Source organism: Delphinapterus leucas, chromosome 10, assembly GCF_059928025.1.
Source record: "Delphinapterus leucas isolate spDelLeu-1000000601 "Yukka" chromosome 10, BTC_Dleu_Yukka2, whole genome shotgun sequence".
Taxonomy (NCBI): domain Eukaryota; kingdom Metazoa; phylum Chordata; class Mammalia; order Artiodactyla; family Monodontidae; genus Delphinapterus; species Delphinapterus leucas.
Window position 1 is genome coordinate 101,100,337 of NC_143138.1, and position 18,571 is coordinate 101,118,907.

Consider the following 18,571-nt stretch of genomic DNA (forward strand, 5'->3'; position numbering starts at 1 on the left):
TGTTGCCAGCCTCCTGCGGCTGGACTGTGAGCTCCGTGAGGCTGGACCTTGCCGTGGCTCCACTGACAGAACCAGGCACAGGCTCACAGCAAGTGCTATTTGCTGAATGGATGAATGAACCTTATCAAGCAGTTACCAGCCACCAACCATCCTGGTTTGCCCAGGACCAAGGAGTTTCCTGGAAGGCAGGACTTTCAGTGCTAAAACCATGGATGACTTGGTGAAACCAGACAAGTTGCTCACCCTGAGTTACCAACGCAGGGCAGGCCTTGGGTCCAGCCTCTACAGTCACTGCTGGATCTATCCTCGTGTCTTAGGTTGGGGCCCCTAGAAGCAGAGCCCAAGTCAGGGATCCAGGTGTATGTGAATTATTGAAGAAGTGCTCTCAGCAGGAGTGAGGGATACAGGGAGGGCAAAGGCAAAACGCCAAGCAAGGCTGTGGCCCTGGCTGGAGACTGGCCTCGGCGCAGCTCTGGAGTGCCAAGAGCACCACAGAGTTAGCCCCACCTTGAGGGGAGGGGGCCCTGGAGAAGGGTGGCAGCCAAGGGCAATGCCCAGGAGAGGGGCAGCAGCTGTCAGCCATTAGGAGCCATTATCACTGCAGCTGAGGGACAGGGGGCACTGTCCTGCAACAGGGATCAGACCGTGGCACCCAGTGTCCACTGGACTTCATAACAGCCATGGAGGGAGGTCAAGTATGGGTATATCCCTAACAACTCTTTTAACCTAAAACCAGCCAGTGGAATGAAATCTGAAGTCCTTACATCAGCTGCTGGCCCCCGTCTCTCTCCTCCCCACCATCTCACTGAACTCCCAGGCACCCCGGCCTCTTCTCTTGTCCCCGTGCACATCTTTGCCCGAGCATGGCTAGTGTCCTTGCAGTTTTCTCCCTCTCCCTTGGCCCAGCTCTCTCCCTGGCTGCCTCCTGCCCGTCATTCAGGTCTCAGCTCAAACGCCACCTTCTTGGAGAGGCCAGGGCACCCCACCCATATCCCCTCAACGCTGCTAGTGACTCTCCACCGGGCGACCCAGGTTATTTTCTTCCTGGCACTCGCCACTATCTGAAATGACTCTATTTATGTTCCTCAATTGCTTTACGTCTGTCTCCATCTCCAAACACAAATTCCCTGAGGGCAGCAAGTCTTTCGCTTCTGTAGGGACTCAATAAATATTAGTCTAATGAATGAGCATGTCCCCACTTTACAGATGACAAATGGAGTCTCTGAAAAGTCACAGGACTTAAATGAAAGGTCACCTGCTGCTGAGTGGCAGAACTGGAGATCAAACCGGGCAGACCACAAGGCTGGGCTCCCAACCACCAGGCTGTCCCACCTCCTTTGCCTCCTTTGCCGTGATGGTGGAGACGGGGTCAGATTGTGCATCCCCGGCGTCCCAGCTCCCGGCTCAGAGCCTGGCCCAAAACACGGGCTGGCAGATGCGTGGGGAGCAGACGAGTGACAGGCCACTGATGAGAAACCCTCCTTGCCTCTTAGAAGGGGCAGCGGAGGTGGCTGTGCTCCACCTGCATTTCCTGGGGACTCGGGAGTCCCCCTAGCCACAACACATTCTGTGATCAGAATGCACTGCGGTTCCAGGGTGGGGTGGCAGATGCTGTCTGCTGGGTGATCAATGTGAATAATAAACTTGTAGACTTAATAAGCTCGAGTTAACTTCTCTCCCTTCAGTGACGAATGGGCTTCCCGGAGCCCATAACTCATGCTGTCGGCAAGCCTCCCTCCCCTCCGCAGCCATCCAGCCCCAGCCTGCTGTGAAACATTGCCCAGAGAAGGGGAGGGACCTGGGTGCAGCCGGGGACTTATTTATGGCAGGGAACACAGGGCTTTCAGGGAGCAGCAGGGTCTTTCTGGGTGGTTTCTGGCTCCAGAAAGGAGATGGCTGGGGGTGAGGGAGGTGGGCGATCAATCTGCCACCAGTGGCTGGGGGACCATGGGTGACTTCTTTCCCCTCCCGGACCTCCTGTTCCTCGTCCGTCAAGGAAGATAATAATAACCTGGGCTGTTCCAAGAATCAGAGATGTGATGGATATAAAAAGTGCTGGACAGGGCTTCCCTGGTGGCGCAGTGGTTGGGAATCTGCCTGCTAATGCAGGGGACACGGGTTCGAGCCCTGGTCTGGGAAGATCCCACATGCCGCGGAGCAACTAGGCCCGTGAGCCGCAATTACTGAGGCTGCGCGTCTGGAGCCTGTGCACCGCAACAAGAGAGGCCACGACAAGGAGAGGCCCGCGCACCGTGATGAAGAGTGGCCCCTGCTTGCCGCAACTAGAGAAAGCCCTCGCACAGAAACGAAGACCCAAAACAGCCAAAAATAAATAAATAAATAAATAAATAAATAAATAAATAAATAAATAAAGTGCTGGACAGTGGGGGTGGGTTTGATCACTTCTGTTTGCAAATGTGTGAAAACTTGGGAGAGAAGATCAGGTAGCTGTGAATAGAGATTGCAAAGATCCTTGGCCTACACTCCCCAAAGGGTGGTCCTCGGACCAGCAGCCCCGCATCTCCTGGGGGCTTGCTAGAAATGCAGACTCTTGGATCCTGCCCCAGACCTGTTGGACCTGAATCTGCATGTTAACGAGATCCCTTGTGATCCTGTTCATGTTTCAGGTTGGGAATCACTGGCCTAGACCAAGCATGGACCATCAGTGACTTTGGTGCTTCCATTGACCAGTCCCCTGACAAGAGCAGACATTGCTAATCAATCACAGCACTCTTGCCAGTGGAGCCTAGAAACGGCCTCAGAATCCCTTTCTGCATAGCAGCCTCTGCCACTGCTCAGAGCTGGCATGCAAGGTGGAAACTAGTTGTTGTCCTGGTCTCCCAAATCTTTAACCAGGATCAGGAAACCCAGCCCAGTCCCTTCGACACAGTTTCTGGAACCAGCACTATTCACAGAACAGGGAAGGTAGCATGAGGCACGGAAGAGGCAGATATGGGAAACTGAGGCAGGGAGAACCCACAAGGCTCAGTGAGCAGTGGGATGCCTGCTCATGTGAGGTGAGGCGTGGACACTGGAATACTCCTTGGAGGGTCTGCCAGACTCCCAGCTCGGCAGAGAGATAATGACCTCCTCTTATGGGCAGACCTTCATAAGAACCTCTCAAAATGGCTTTTAAGAAAAAGTATTTACTACTTAAATTATTGGAGCTATAAAAACTGACTGTGAAAGTCAAACAATACAGAAGTGACATAAAAATATAACAATCTTGCCCTTAACGATCCTCTTGCCCTGGGGTAAACAATGTTAGCAGTTTGGTGAATAGTTCTTTCCATTTTACTCTTTGCTCTTTCAAAGCATGTTTACAAAAATAGATCACGCCATGTACCTGACTTTGCAACTTGTTTTTTGTCCAGTAATATACACAAACACGGTTCCAGGTCCATACATATGGCTGCCAAATATTTTATAGAATGAATGTCCCAGGATTCATTCAAGCATTGCCCTATTGATCAACACTTAGTACGTGCCTTTTTTCGAACAAATACCCTTGTACCTATCACCTATGTGTCTGTATGGTTTTGCTGGATCAAAGGAGACACATTTTAAACTTTAATAGAAACCGCAGATTACTGTCCCAAAAGACTGTGGCGACTCACACTCCCACCAGCAGTGTCAAAACTGCTTGACTGCCCCCCTCCTTGCTGGCACTGGATGTTATCAATATTTAATATTGTTTTCCAGTCTGATGGGAGAGAAATGGCATCTCACTGTTCTTTTTGTTTGTGTCTCCACCACTGCCTGAGCACGGAGCGGCTCTGCATTCATTTATTTATTGGCCATTTGCATTTCTGGAGCGAATTGCCTGATCAGAGTCTTTGCCTGTATTCCTTCCTCTATTTTTGTTGTGTATTTTTAGGCACTCTTTGTATGTTACTATTAACTCTTTGTCTCATAAGTGGTCCACCTCTGTGCCAAAAAGAATTCCACAAGAGGAAGCAAGAGGAATAAATGCAAATCCTTCATCTTGGGTGGGCACACGCGCAGTACCTTGGACAGAGGAGGCACGGCTTCTTGGCCGCTCACGGCGTCAGAAGTCGGGGGGCTCGGGGGAGGTAACGGGGGACAGCTTCTAAAACAGCTAAATTGGGACAGAGGCGCATTCATAGAGGGAAGGGATTTAAAGTGCTGTTCCCACTTCTGGGGAAGGCATTCAGCTCTGACCCGCTGCAGAGTGGGGAGGAGGGGGCTGGAGCTCCCTTCCCATGAGTAGCTGGCCCTGCTCAGCCTGGAGCAGAGCAAGGCTATCCCAGGACTCAAGGAGCAGATGGGCTATGGGCCCAGGGGCAGGGTGGGGGCTGGTCCCAGCTGAGAGTGAGGAGGAATTTTCTCTTTAACCCCCTATTTTTTCAAATTGTATCTCAAGCACCTCCTGCTCCTTTCCCTGCTTTATCTTCTCATGGTGCTTATGATTTCTAACATGCTATAAACATTATTAATTTTGTATATTGTCTGTGTCTCCTCACTAGAATATGAGCACACACATTTTTGTCTATTTTGTTCACCACTGTGTCTCCTCCAGAAGCATTGCTATTGTTTCTCCCAGGCTGAGCCATGCAGAAGTGGGTTAGGCTGATATTAGGTAGTGAGCTCCCCATCGGAAGAGGTGAGCAAGTGGAATCTGCCTGGCCACCTATCAGGCTTTCTGTGTAGGGGATCCCAGTATTCATCTGTGATCCTCTCATCAAGGTGAGAGCCAAAAGGGCCTCTAGATCAATGGGAGACCCCCTGGGTCTCCCAGGGCTTCGAGGGGCCTGCATGTCAGCCAGCTGGGACACCAGAGCTCTCCAACTGGGTCAGCTTCTGTTTATGTCCTCGTCCTGGCCCATCCTGAGCCTGGCCCCACCCCCGGTCAACCCTTGTCCAACCTCAACTCTCCCCCCCAGCATGAGGCCCTCATGTTTTGGAAAATCGACCGGCATCACACCAGACTGAAAATATCTCAAAATATCGCTTGTGACTTCCTCCTGTTCCTGAGGCCCCCCGCCTGGGCGGGCAGCAACCTTTCCCTCGCTGTTGATTTTCAAGAAAGGCTCTTCCATCGCTGGGACACAGGGAATTTCCAGTATTTTTCTTCCTCTGCTCTCTTTTTTTTTTTTTTTTGGCCTTCAGACTCTTACATTGTGTTGTCCTGACGCAGCTCAGGCAGTGTTTGGCCCCAGAGGCCTGGGCTGGGTCAGCGAGGCTGGACCAGCAGCCCCGGCTCCTTGGGCGCAGGAACAATGCCTCCATAATTCACTGAAAACTCCCCTCGGATGACTTTTTCCTGTTGCTGATTGTCTCCGTGGTCCAGGCCCGCACAAACTGCTTTTTCCTGCAGCTAAATTTAAAAGAGCCAGACCTTGGAAACAGTGCCCCGGGCTGGCCTCGCTGTAGGGGCAGAGTTGGGGTAGGCTAAGTAGACGCAGAGCCCACCAGCCTGAAATATACACATCGACAAGTGGCCGCAGCCCTGTCCTCATTTTATTCTGCAAACCACCTTAGAGCCTCTCCAGCTACAGTCACAGACCTTGGAGTTCAGAAAAGCCTCCTGGTTCTGTAGAGGTCAGAGAGGCCCCAGGTGCTATCCCAGAGCAGGGCAGCAGGCAGGTCTGGGGGTCCACAGGGCAGCGTCAGACCTCGCCAAGCATTGGATTCACAGGGTGAGGAAGAGGAGCTTTGTCTCAGGCAGAGTGGAGCAGGGAGGGCACAGGCGGCCAGAAGGAGTGAGCCCCTTACCACTGGGGGTTGCAAAAAGAAGGGGCATGGCACCCCTGTAGCCATGGGGTTGGGAAAGGCACAGTTCTGAGGCCCCCACCTCCGTTCATCTCCCCCCCCTTCCCACGTGGCTCTTTCTTGAGGCCTGGGGGCCCAGCCCGGCACCACTATCGGTGTCACCCTGGATCAGCTGCCCGTCCGCCAGGGGACCTCACCAGCCCTGTCACCTCTCAGTGTCGGTCCCCATATCCCAGGGCTGCTGAGCGGCAGAGGGCAGACAGATGGCCCGCAGAGGGGGGCCTCGACGCGGGAAGCCCTGGCAGACGGGCAACTACGCAGCGCTGCTCCGGACCCCTAAGGACCAGGGTGGAAGGAGTGAGGTCAGTGTGAGTGTGGGCAGGTTGCGCCATGTGGAGACGCCCCCCAGTGGACTGGGGACCACAGGACACGGACCTGAGGCTCTCAGACGGTCCAGAGCCCAGCGAAGTTGGCGGTGGGGGGAGCAAAGGTTGGATCCCACCTATTCCTACTTCCTAGAGGAAACAGCCAGGTGATGAGAAGGAAGAAGGGAGCAAATATCACAGACAGAGGCAGACACAGCACGTGCCCCAAACAAAATGACAAACCTCACAGCAACCCTACAAACACACTAATTAAGAGACGTTTCCCAATTGCTGGGTATTTACACATCACCTCAATGATGTTTGTCACGTTTATTTATTGAATGTCCATTACTAGACCCATTCACATTTTCAACTTAGATGTATTTAAAAGAAACTTTGATCACTGTTTAATTTGCCATACGTACAAGGTCACAGTAGACTGGAGAGACAGAACGTAAAGCGACATTGCTAAATTCAAGCCAAACACTGTTGCCTGCAAAGGCCCTGAGCTTCAGACCCCATCCCTTGGTTAAGAAGGGAGATTAGCAAGTGTCAGAGAGGTTTTAAAGATGGCGTAGCACCCACCCAAGACTCTCCTTGATGTAATGGGAGGGCAGGAAGAGGATGGAAGGAGTACCTTTCTCACGCTGTGCCCTGTCTGCTTCCACCTAAAATGAATTGCTTACAGCTGGTGACACAGCTGACAAGTGTCCTTGAAAGTACTAGCGAGGTGAGAATCCCAGCCATCCTCGGGGAGTCCCCTCCTGACCTCCCTCCCCACACGACCCCCAGGCCAGCTTGCAGAAGGGTCCCGGATCTCAGGCTGGGAAACCCCAGGATCTGGTCATACCCCAACTGTCAAGGTATGTGATCCTTTCTGGAACCTCCTTTACAGCTTGCACCTCAAGTGCCTCACGTCTCCGAAAGCTCCTCCCTGAGCAGAGAGGTCCCCTTCCTCCTTCTTTCACCTGCACAGGTGACATGCCGCACGGGAACCTGGGGGAGGTGGCATCAGTCCTCTCCACCTAGGTGACTACAGGGCATCTCTAATGAACACAAACCTAACCAGTTCCTAATCCCCACCCCCAGGCAGGCTCCTCTTGCAGCCTCCCCAACTGCAATAGCATCTCCATCCTTCCAGAACACTGGAGTCATGTCCACTGTCCCTCTTCTCTCCTCAGCCCAAATCCAATCTGTTAGGAAATCCTGTTGGCTTCCAGATCTTCAAAACACATCCACACTCTCCCTGCGCCCACCTTGCCCCAGATTGTTCTTCCCAGCTTTGGAGGAGGAGAGACCCAGGTTAGTATTTGTGGGGAAAATTGTTGCTTTTTATTTTTTCTGACATTCTCCTCTCCTTCCCTGTTTTTTTCTTTTCCCCTCTGTCTCTCTTTTCCCATTTCCAGTGTTTTAATCTCTGTCCTAAGCACAAGCTTTGTAGTCAAAAGGCTTGAGTTCAAATCCTGGCTCTGACATTTACTGTGCATTTTGGGGCAAGTTACTTGACTTTTTGGTGTCTCAATTTCCACTTCTAAAAAATGAAGAGAATAGAAAAGCAAAGTCAGAGATACTACCCAAGGCCAATACTTATTCTAAAGCTACAGTAATCAAGACAGGATGGTACTGGCAAAAGAACAGACAGATCGGTGGAACAGAAAAGAGAGCCCAGGAACAGACCCACAAAGATAAAAACTGATCTTTGACAAAAGAGCAAAGGCAACACAATGGGGAAAAGACAGTCTTTTCAACAAATGGTGCTGGGACAACTGGGCATCTATGTGCAAAAAAAAAAAAAAAAAATCTATACACAGATCTTACACCCTTCTATAAAAATTGACTCAAAATGGATCACTGACCTAATGTAAACTGCAAACTATACAACTCCTAGAAGATAACACAGGAGAAAATCTAGATGACCTTGGGTACGGTGATACCTTTCTAGATACAACACTAAAGGCACTATTCATGAAAGAAATAACTGATAGGCTAGACTTCATTAAAATTAAAAACTTCTGCTCTGCAAAAGACAATGTCAAGAGAAATGAAAAGATAAGTCACACTGGAGAAAATATTTGCAAAAGACACATAAAGGTCTGTTATCCAAAATACACAAATAACTCTTAAAATGTAACAACAAAATGAACAACCTGATTTAAAAATAGGCAAAAGACCTGAACAGACACCTCACCAAAAAAGATATACAGATGGCAAATAAGCATATGAAAAGACGCTCAAAATTATATGCAAATTATATGAAATTATGAAAGCGTAAATTAAAACAACAGGGACTTCCCTGGTGGCGCAGTAGTTAAGAATCCTCCTGCCAATGCAGGGGACACGGGTTTGAGTTCTGGTCCGGGAAGATCCCACATGCCGCGGGGCAACTAAGCCTGTGCGCCACCACTACTGAGCCTGCGCTCTAGAGCCCATGAGCCACAACTACTGAGCCCGTGTGGCACAACTACTGAAGCCCGAGAGCCTAAAGCCTGTGCTCTGCAATAAGAGAAGCCACCACAATGAGAAGCCCGTACACCGCAACGAAGAGTAGCCCCCACTCGCAGCAACTAGAGAAAGCCCGCACGCAGCAACGAAGACCCAACACAGCCAAAAATAAATAAATAAATAAATAATAGATTATGATTATATGAAGGAAATGATTAAAAAACAGCAACAATAATGAGATAACACTTCACGCCTGTCAGAATGGCCAAAATGCAGAACACTGACAAGACCACTAAATATGGAGCAACAGGAACGCTCATTCATTGCTGGTAGGAATGCAAAACGGTACAGCCAGTTTGTAAGATAGTTTGGTGGTTTCTTACAAAACTAAACATACTTTTACCATATGGATTAGCAATCACACTCCTTGGTATTTTCACACATGAGTTGAAAACTTATATTTTCAAAACATAAATGAAAACCTTCACATGGATATTTATAGCAGCTTTATTCATAACTGCCAAAACTTGGAAGCAACTAAGTCCTTCTTGGGTGAATGAATAAACTGTGGTCCATCCAGACAATGGAATATTATTCAGTGCTAAAAAGAAATGAGCTACAGGACTTACCTGGTGGTCCAATGGCTACGACTCCACACACCCAACTCAGAGGGCTAAGGTTTGATCCCTGGTTAGGGAACACATGCCGCAACTAAAGATCCCGCATGCTGCAACTAAAAAGAAAAAAAAGAAAAATCCTGCATGACACAACTAAAGATCCTGCACGCCACAAGTAAAAGATCCTGCATGTCGCAGCAAAGCTCCCACACACAGCAACAAAGATCCCACATGCCACAACTAAGACCTGACGCAGCCAAATAAATAAATAAATATTTTTTAAAAATATATTTAAAAAATAAAAAGCATTAGTACATTATAGCATTAATACCATAGTTAAACTCTGAACAGCAGGGACACTGACATAACAAAGAGTAAAAAGAACAGAAATGAGCTACCAAGCCATGGAGGAACCTTAAATGCATATTATTAAGTGAAAGAAGCCAATCTGAAAATGTTACAAACTGTATGATTCCAACTATATGACATTTTGGAAAAGGAAAACCCCCGGACAGCAGGGCTTGAGGGGAGGGAGGGATGAACAGGTGGAGCACAGAGGATTTTTAGGGCAATGAAACTACACTGTGTGACACTATAATGGTGGATACACATCATTACATCTTTGTCCAAACCGACAGAATGTGCATCATTGAGAGTGCACCCTAATGTAAACTACTGGCTTTGGGTGATAAAGATGCATAAGTGTAGGTTCACCAATTGTAACAAATACACCACTCTGGGGGCCGATGTTGATGGTGAAGAAGGCTGTGCTTGTGTGTGTGGTGGGGACCGGGTGGGAATAGGGAGTAAATGGGAACTCTCTGTACTTTGGGCTCAGTTTTGCTGTCAACCTAAAACTGCTCTAAAAAGCAGAGTCTATTTTTTTAAAAATTGGAGAGAACGAGAGTCCCTTCCTCCTGGGCCTAATGTCAGGCCTTAACGGGGGCATATGAGGACGGCTCCCAGTGCAGAGTCTGCAAGAAGTCCATTAATTTGGAGACCAAAGGAAACACAGGGTGGGGGCTTCTGATTGGGCAAAGTCATCCTCAACATATGGCGGGAGGTGTAGGCTGTGGAGGGCTGTGTACACACGGACCTGCCTCTGGGGACTCTGGCTTTTCCTTTTCCCCTCAGGATCCTCTCTTCCGATTTACTAAGAGCAGCCCCCCTGCACCCCGAATTCTTGCTGTAGACAGGTCCTGTCCCAGTCCTCAAATCCAGTGGCTTTCAGCTTTTTGTGACCCATCTCCCAGGGAAGAAAGACGTTTTACATGAGGATTAAAAGAGCCAACAGCCATGGCGGCTCCACATTCCCTGAGCTCTCCCGAACCCCTCCTTCGTCTCTCACAATGACCGAGGTGTGGGTGCTACTCTTCTCCACGAACAGATAAGGAAACAGAGGCCTGGAAGGTGGCACAATGCATCCGAGGTCACGGGCCCGGGCAAGAGGGCTCGGGCCCAAGGCCCACCTTGAGTGCAGTTTTTGGCCACTGCACTCAAGGTGACTGAAATAAAGCTTGTGGCTTTATTATCTGCAATGCACCCTATTTTCTATTCCAGTTCTCTTTTTAAAAATGCAGAACACAACTCATTAAATGGATTTCACAGCTCACTAGTGGGTGTTCACCTGCAGGTCCTTGGCAGCATGTGTTGGTTCTCTGAGAGCCCAAGTGCCTGGGGTGCACCCACTGGGTCCTCCCCAACCTGTCAGCACCCCTCCCAGCTCCCCCCTCCCCACTTCGCTGTCCTCCAACCCCACAGGGCCAGGAACAGAACGACCCAACTTCTCTCCCACCTGTGAGCTGACAGCTCCGGGGCAGCTCACAGTCCCTGTAGCCCCAGAACTGGGGAAGCCAGGGAGGGCGCCTATCCCCATCTCCCTGGTGGGGAATGTCATTGTGATGCAGCTGGCGAAGGAGCTTCTGCCTAGAGGGGCTTTCATTTCCGCAGTCTCGAGCTGTGGGGCGGGAGGAGATGGCTCAGAGATAGGGAGCTGCTGTTGGGCTGGTGCTTTATTCGTGCTCCCCAGCAGCCAGCCAAGCTCCTTAACCCTTGATGGAGCTGGAGACTGGGAGACAGCCAGCAGTGGGCCTTGCACCGGAGCTTGGCATGGGGTGGGGGCTCTTCAATCACCTAGTTATTAATAAATAGTTATTCTCATTCACGTTTGCTGAGCATGAGCTGAGTCTTTCCTCTGCATTATCATACAGAATCCATCCACAGACCTGGAAGGTTGTTACTGTGATTTTCCCCACTTTACAGAGGGGGAAGTGGAGGCCCAGGGACCAAAGTTGCTTGCCCACTGTCCAAAGGCTTGGACAGGAGGAGCACAGGGTTTTGTTTTTTGAAGGGGGAGACACTTTCAGGTTCTGGGGGAGGGATGTCAGGGGCCTCAGCAACTGGGAGCCTTGGATTTATCCTGCATCTTCCAGAGACCTCCTGGGCTCTCAGCAGAGAGGCTCCATCCTCTCTCATGCAAACCCCCTGCTCTGTCTTTCTCCTGCCTCAGTTTATTCCTGGCATTAATGCCGCTGTGCTGTGCATCTCATGCTGGTTCTCATCCACTCGAGCTGTGTGTTTATGACCCCCACGTCGCTGTGCGTGCAACCTGGCCCACTGCTTCTCACTGTGAGAAGTTGACTTTATGTGTTGTTCCTGTGTCCAGCATCTTGGTGAATCCATATTAGTTGTTATTTGTCTATTGATTCTTGGTTGGTTGTTCCATGCAGATGACTGAATCACCTGCAAATAATGGATGTTTTTATAATTTCCTTTCACATCCTTGTATCTCTTTGCTATGGACATTTGTGTTTCTCCCCAAAGTTTATACACTGGAGCCCTAACCCACAATGCAATGGTATTTGGAGGTGGGCCTTCTAGAGGTAAGCAGGTTTAGATGGGGTCATGAGGGTGGAGCCCCCTAAGGAGATTGGGGCCCCTGCGAGAGGAAGAGACCAGCGATCTCTCTCTGTGCGCACACACCAAGTAGGGCCAAGCCCAGGAAGAGGGCCCTCACCAAGAACCCAACCATGTTGGCACCCTGACCTTGGACTTCCAGGCTCCAGAGGATGAGAAATAAATGTCTGTTGTTTAAGCCATACACTCTGCGGTGTTTTGTAAGAGCAGCCTGAACTGACTATGACACTCTTATTTCTCTTTCTTTCCACATAGCGTTCAGGATTTCTAATACAGTGCTGTTGACTGTAGTATCCTTATCTTGTTCCTAACTTTACGGAGAATGCATTACAGTGTCTCCACTCAGAAAAATGTTTGCTGCAGGATTAAAAATAATTTTTTGAGGTAAAATACACATAGAAGTTGCCATCTTAGGCATTTTTCAGTGCACAGCTCAGTGGTATTAAATACATTCACATTGCTGTGCAGCCATTTTCACCATCCATCCTCATAACTCTCTCCACCTCGTAAAACTGAAACTGTCCCCGTTAAACACTAACTCTCCATTGCCCTCCCCATAGCCCCTGGCAACCACCACTCTACTTTCTGTCTCTACCATTTTGATTTCTCTGAGTACCTCATATGAGCGGAATCATGCAATATTTGTGTTTCTGTGACTGGTTCATTTCACTCAGCTTAATGTCCTCAAGGTTCATCCATGCTGTAGCATATTGCAGAATTTCCTTCCTTTTTAAGGCTGAATGATATTCCATCATGTGTACAGACCACAACTTTGATTATCCATCACCTGTCAATGGGCCCTGGGGTTGCTGCCACATTTCAGCTATTGTGAATAATGCTACTATGAACATGGGTGTACAGGTGTTTTTTGGAGACCCTGCTTTCAATTCTGTTGGGTATGTACCTAGAAGTGGAATTGCTGGAATATATAATTCTATTTTTAATTTTTTGAGGCACCACTATACTATCCCATAGCAGCTGTACCCTTTGACATTCTCAACAAGAGTAAACGAAGATTTCAATGCTTCCACATCCTCACCAACACTTGCTGTTTTCTGGCTTTTTGATAGGAGCTCTCCTACTGGGTGTGAGGTGGTATCTTGTAGTTTTGATTTGCATTTCCCTAATGATTAGTAAGTTGAGCATCTTTTCATGTGCTTATTGGACATTTGTATGCCTTCTTTGGAAAAATGACTATTCAAGTCCTTGGTTCAATTTTGAATGAGGTTCTTTTAGATATTCTCTATATATTCTGGATATTAATCCCTTATCGGATATATGATTTTCAAATATTTTCTCCCATTCTGTGTACTGACTTTTTACTCTGTGAATAGTGTCTTTTGATGCACAAAGTTTTTAAAATTTTCATGAAGTCCGATTTGTCTATTTTTGCTTTTGTTACGTGTGCCTTTGGTGCCATATCTATGAAATCAGTGCCAAGTCCAATATCATGATGCTTTTGTCCTGTGTTTTCTTCTAAGAGTTTTATTTTTTTAGGCCTTACATTTAGGTCCTTGATCCATTTTAAGTTAATTTTTTAGTATGGTGTTATGGAATGGTCCAACTTCATTCTTTTGCATGTGGATACCCAGTTTTCCCAGCACCATTTGCTGAAAAGACTGTTCTTTCCCCATTGAATGGTCTTCTCACCCTCATTAAAAATCATTTGACCATATATGTGAGGGTTTACTTCTGGGATTGCTACTCTATTCCATTGGTCTATATGTCTATCATTATGCCAATACCACACTGTTCTGATGACTGTAGTTTTATAGTAAGTTTTGAAATCATGAAGTGTGAGTCCTCCAGTTTTGTTCTTTTTCAAGATTGTTTTGGCTATTCAGGGGTCCTTTGAGATTCCATATGAATTTTAGGATGGGTTGTTCTATTTCTGGAAAAATGTCATTGGGGTAATAGGAATTGCACTAAATCTTACATCACTTTGGGTAGCACTGACATATTAAGTCTTCCAATCCATGAACGTGGAATGTGTTTTCATGTATTTATGTCTTTAGTTTCTTTCAGCAAGGCTTTATAGTTTTCATTGTATAGGTCTTTCGCCTCTTTGGTTAATTCCTAAGTGCCGCATGTTATTCTTTTTAATGCTATTGTAAATGGAATTGATTTTATAATTTCCTTTTCAGATTGTTCATTGTTAGTGTATAGAAATGCAACACTTTTGCATTTTGACTGTATCCCGTTCCTTTGATAAATTCATTAATTAGTTCTGAAAGGTTTTTTTTTTGGTAGAAGCTTTAGGATTTTCTACATACAAGATCATATCATTTGTGAACAGAGATCATTTTACCTCTTCTTTTCCAATTTAGATGCTCTTTATTTATTTTTCTTGCCAAATTGCTCTGGTTAGAACTTCTAGTACTATATTGAATACAAGTGGTGAGAGCAGACATCCTTGCCTTGTTCCTGACCTTAGAGGAAAAGCTATCAATCTTTCACTATTGAATATGTTTTCTGTACATATGACTTTCATTATGTGGAGGTAGTCTCCTTCTATTCCTAGTTTGCTGAGTGTTTTTTTTGTTTGTTTGTTTGTTTTTGCAGTACGTGGGTCTCTCACTGTTGTGGCCTCTCCCGTTGCGGAGCACAGGCTCCGGACGTGCAGGCTCAGCGGTCATGGCTCACGAGCCCAGCCGCTCCATGGCATGTGGGATCTTCCTGGACCAGGGCATGAATCCGTGTCCCCTGCACCGGCAGGCAGACTCTCAACCACTGCACCACCAGGGAAGCCCAAACTATCATACTTTTTAAACTTAGAATTTACACTTTGTTTTTTGTGATTTCTTTTACTTATTTCATATTGCTAATACATTTCCCTATGTACTTAGGTATACTGACTGTGCTTACTTTTTTCTGGTCTTACCAACAGTCCTGCTTCAAATGGTATTTCTTGTCCAGTTTCTCATCTTCTTTTGCAGTAAATGATTCTTCTTATATATTTATTTATCTTGGCCTTTGAGCTCCAATTTCCTCGATCATGTCAGCTACTCTGATTATGTGTTTTGGGAAGTATAAAAGGACAGGTCCCATTACGTCAGAGTTGTAAAGGGATGAGCCACACATGCCACAGAACTTCAATACTCAGATTTGCTGTCGCCCCACCAGGCAAATCCTCTGGATAAGTTATGACCTTAAAAACCCCTGGGGGAAGCAGCACCATCTAAGGGGGCTTTTCCTTGCCTTGTAACCAGAAGCCCCTGAAGTCTAGAGGGGAACGGGAGAAGGCATGAATGACCAAAGGTACCTGGTCAGTCAGCATCTGATACCTGGCCAGTTAGCACCAGCTTTCATCAACATCCTAATGGACAAGGCCTTTACACTCCTTCAGTATCACCACTTGCACCTGTACTAGTGGCCTGGCCTATTGCTGTTGTTGCTACAGTGAAGAAGCAGGTGAAGACTGTCCCAAAGCTTTGTTGAGGAGACACAGGACAGAGCTGAAAGGATTCCATACTATCCTCCATTGCCACCTCCACCTCCTGTCCTCCTCAGGCTGCAGCCACCCACATTACCCACATAAACCACTGCAAAACATGTTTAGCCTTCTGGGGTTTTCTCAAAGGATTTTAGGTCTTGGTATCCATGCTTTTTTCTTGCTTCCACAGTTTCTCTGGGGTTGATTTGCAGGGAAGCAGCCAGCAGTCCATGCCAGTTTGCCATGTTCACAAGAACCAGAATTGCTCTCAGTGGATGTTTATATCTTGAGGAGTGGACACCTTGCTGGCTCTACCTCTGCTCCCATTGGTCTTTGGACAAAGAGGCAGATTTCTCACTATGTTTTTGGGTTTCAGCCTAAGAAACACCACCTTATTTCAATGGAAAGGTGCTGAAAACTGTCTGACTTCTCTTTTACGGCCTCAGGCCCTGGGACAGCCCTGCTGAGATGGAGGCAGTGATGAGCTTCCTTGAGGCTTTGGGTTCAGGATGAACCATCCCAGGCCCTCCAGCCACTCCTCACAGATTGGGGTCTGCAGCCCACTCCTCAACCTGGCTCCTTCCTCTGGTCATATAAAAAGTGTGACTTATATGTGCCACATCTTTATCCATTCATGGAATATTACTCAGCCATAAAAAGAAACGAAATTGAGTTATTTGTAGTGAGGTGGATGGACATAGAGTCTGCCATACAGAGTGAAGTAAGTCAGAAAGAGAAAAACAAATACCGTATGTTAACACATATATATATATGGAATCTAAGAAAAAAAAAAAAGGTCATGAAGAACCTAGGGGTAAGACGGGAATAAAGACACAGACCTACTAGAGCATGGACTTGAGGATATGGGGAGGGGGGAGGGTAAGCTGTGACAAAGTGAGAGAGTGGCATGGACATATATACACTACCAAACGTAAAATAGATAGCTAGTGGGAAGCAGCCGCATAGCACAGGGAGATCAGCTAGGTGGTTTGTGACCACCTAGAGGGGTGGGATAGGGAGGGTGGGAGGGAGGGAGACGTAAGAGGGAAGAGGTATGGGAACATATGTATATGTATATCTGATCCACTTTGTTATAAAGCAGAAACTAACAAACAATTATAAAGCAATTATACTCCAATAGGGATGTTAAAAAAAAAAAAGTGTGACTTTATGAGAAATCTTTTCAATAAAGTGACTCCCAAAGTTCTTGTACCATTTGACAATCCCAGGAGCAATGTATTGAGTGGGCCAAAAAGTGCCTTTGTTTTTTTAAGTAAAAATAAAAGACATTTTTCATTTTCACCAAGAACTTTACTGAACAACGTATTTACACTTTTGTTCCACTACCTTCTGCTATTTTTCAGGCAACTTCATAATTTCATCTTCCCAAAACTTTTTATCTTTTTGAGCAAAGAACTGTTCCAAGTGCCTTTTACAGTCTTCCAGGGAATTGAAATTTTTTCCATTAAAAGAATTTTGTAAAGCCTGAAATAAATGGAAATCCGAAGGTGCAATGTCTGGTGAATACGGCGGATGAATCAGAACGTCCCAGCCAAGCTGTAACAGTTTTCATCTGGTCATCAAAGAAACATGCAGTCTTGCGTTATCCTGATGGAAGATTATGCATTTTCTGTTGACTAATTCTGGACGCTTTTCGTCGAGTGCTGCTTTCAGTTGGTCTAATTGGGAGCAGTACTTGTGGAATTAATCGTTTGGTTTTCCAGAAGGAGCTCATAATAGAGAACTCCCTTCCAATCCCACCACATACACAACATCACCTTCTTTGGATGAAGACCAGCCTTTGGTGTGGTTGGTGGTGGTTCGTTTTGCTTGCCCCATGATCTCTACCATTCTACATTGTTGTACAGTATCCACTTTCCATCATCTGTCACAATTTGTTTTAAAAATGGAATGTTTTCATTATGTTTCAGTAGGGAATCGCATGTGGAAATACCATCAAGAAGGTTTTTTTGCTTAACTTATGTGGAACACAAACATCAAAGCGATTCACATAACCAAGCTGGTGCAAATGATTTTCATTGCTTGATTTGGATATTTTGAGTATGTCAGCTATCTCCTGCATGGTATAACGTTAATTGTTCTCAATTATTGTTTCGATTTGATCGCTATCAACTTCAACGGGTCTACCCGACCGTGGAGCAAAGTCCAGCAAGAAATCTCCAGCAGGCAACTTCGCAAACCATTTTTGACACGTTCGATCAGTCACAGCACCTTCTCCATACACTGTACAAATCTTTTCATGTGTTTCAGTTGCGTTTTTACCTTTCTTGAAATAATGAAGCATAATATGCCGAAAATGTTGCTTTTTTTCCCCCCATCTTCAATATTAAAATGGCTACACAAAAATTCACCAATTTGTTTTTTGAGGGGCCTGCAGTAAGTCTCTAAATGCCAATAATGACTACAACTTTTCCTCTAACTCTTTCCTTTTCCTTTTTCATTCACTCTTTTCACTGTATGCAGCCCTCCCTCTCTGTCCACTTCCTACCTAAGCTTCATATGGTACTGCCGGATTGGTGCTTAACCAAAAGAAAGATTCTCAGTAGCAAATGAGGCATAAGTTACATTATGTGCATAAAATTAAAAATTCACCAATTTTGATGTCTTTTTGTAAATGCTGTCACATACAATCATGGCTGTCACATACAATCTAACAAAATTGTTTTGAATGAAGTTAAGGACAACTAAGTGCTACTAGAGCCATCTTACAGGAAAAAAAACAAACAAACCTTTTGGCCCACCCAGTATGACAGCTCTGGTTGCTCCATATACTTGTCAGTACCTGGTATTTTCAGTTAAAAATTTTTTTCGGTCATTCTAGTAGGTGTCTAGTAGTATCTCATTTGTGGTTTTTATTTGCATTTCCTTAAAGACTAATGATATTAGGCATCTTTTCATGTGCTTTTTTTTACCATCTATATATCTTATTTTGCAAAATATCTATTTAAATATTTTGTCCATTAAAAAAAATAGGGTTGTCTTCTTCTTCTTGAGTTGTAAGAGTTCTTTAGTTATTCTAGAAATTTATATATTTTTCTACAAGT

The 18,571-nt window shown here is 46.3% G+C and overlaps 1 protein-coding gene across 1 annotated transcript in view; it reads right to left on the reverse strand.

The window, feature by feature from the left end:
• Nucleotides 1-18,571, reverse strand: part of FGD5 (FYVE, RhoGEF and PH domain containing 5) — a 166,159-nt gene that overhangs the window by 129,153 nt on the left and 18,435 nt on the right. Inside the window, exon 2 of the mRNA XM_022562752.3 lies at nt 9,170-9,273. The gene's annotated coding sequence lies outside the window, so the exon portion shown is untranslated. The remainder of the gene's footprint in view (nt 1-9,169; nt 9,274-18,571) is intronic.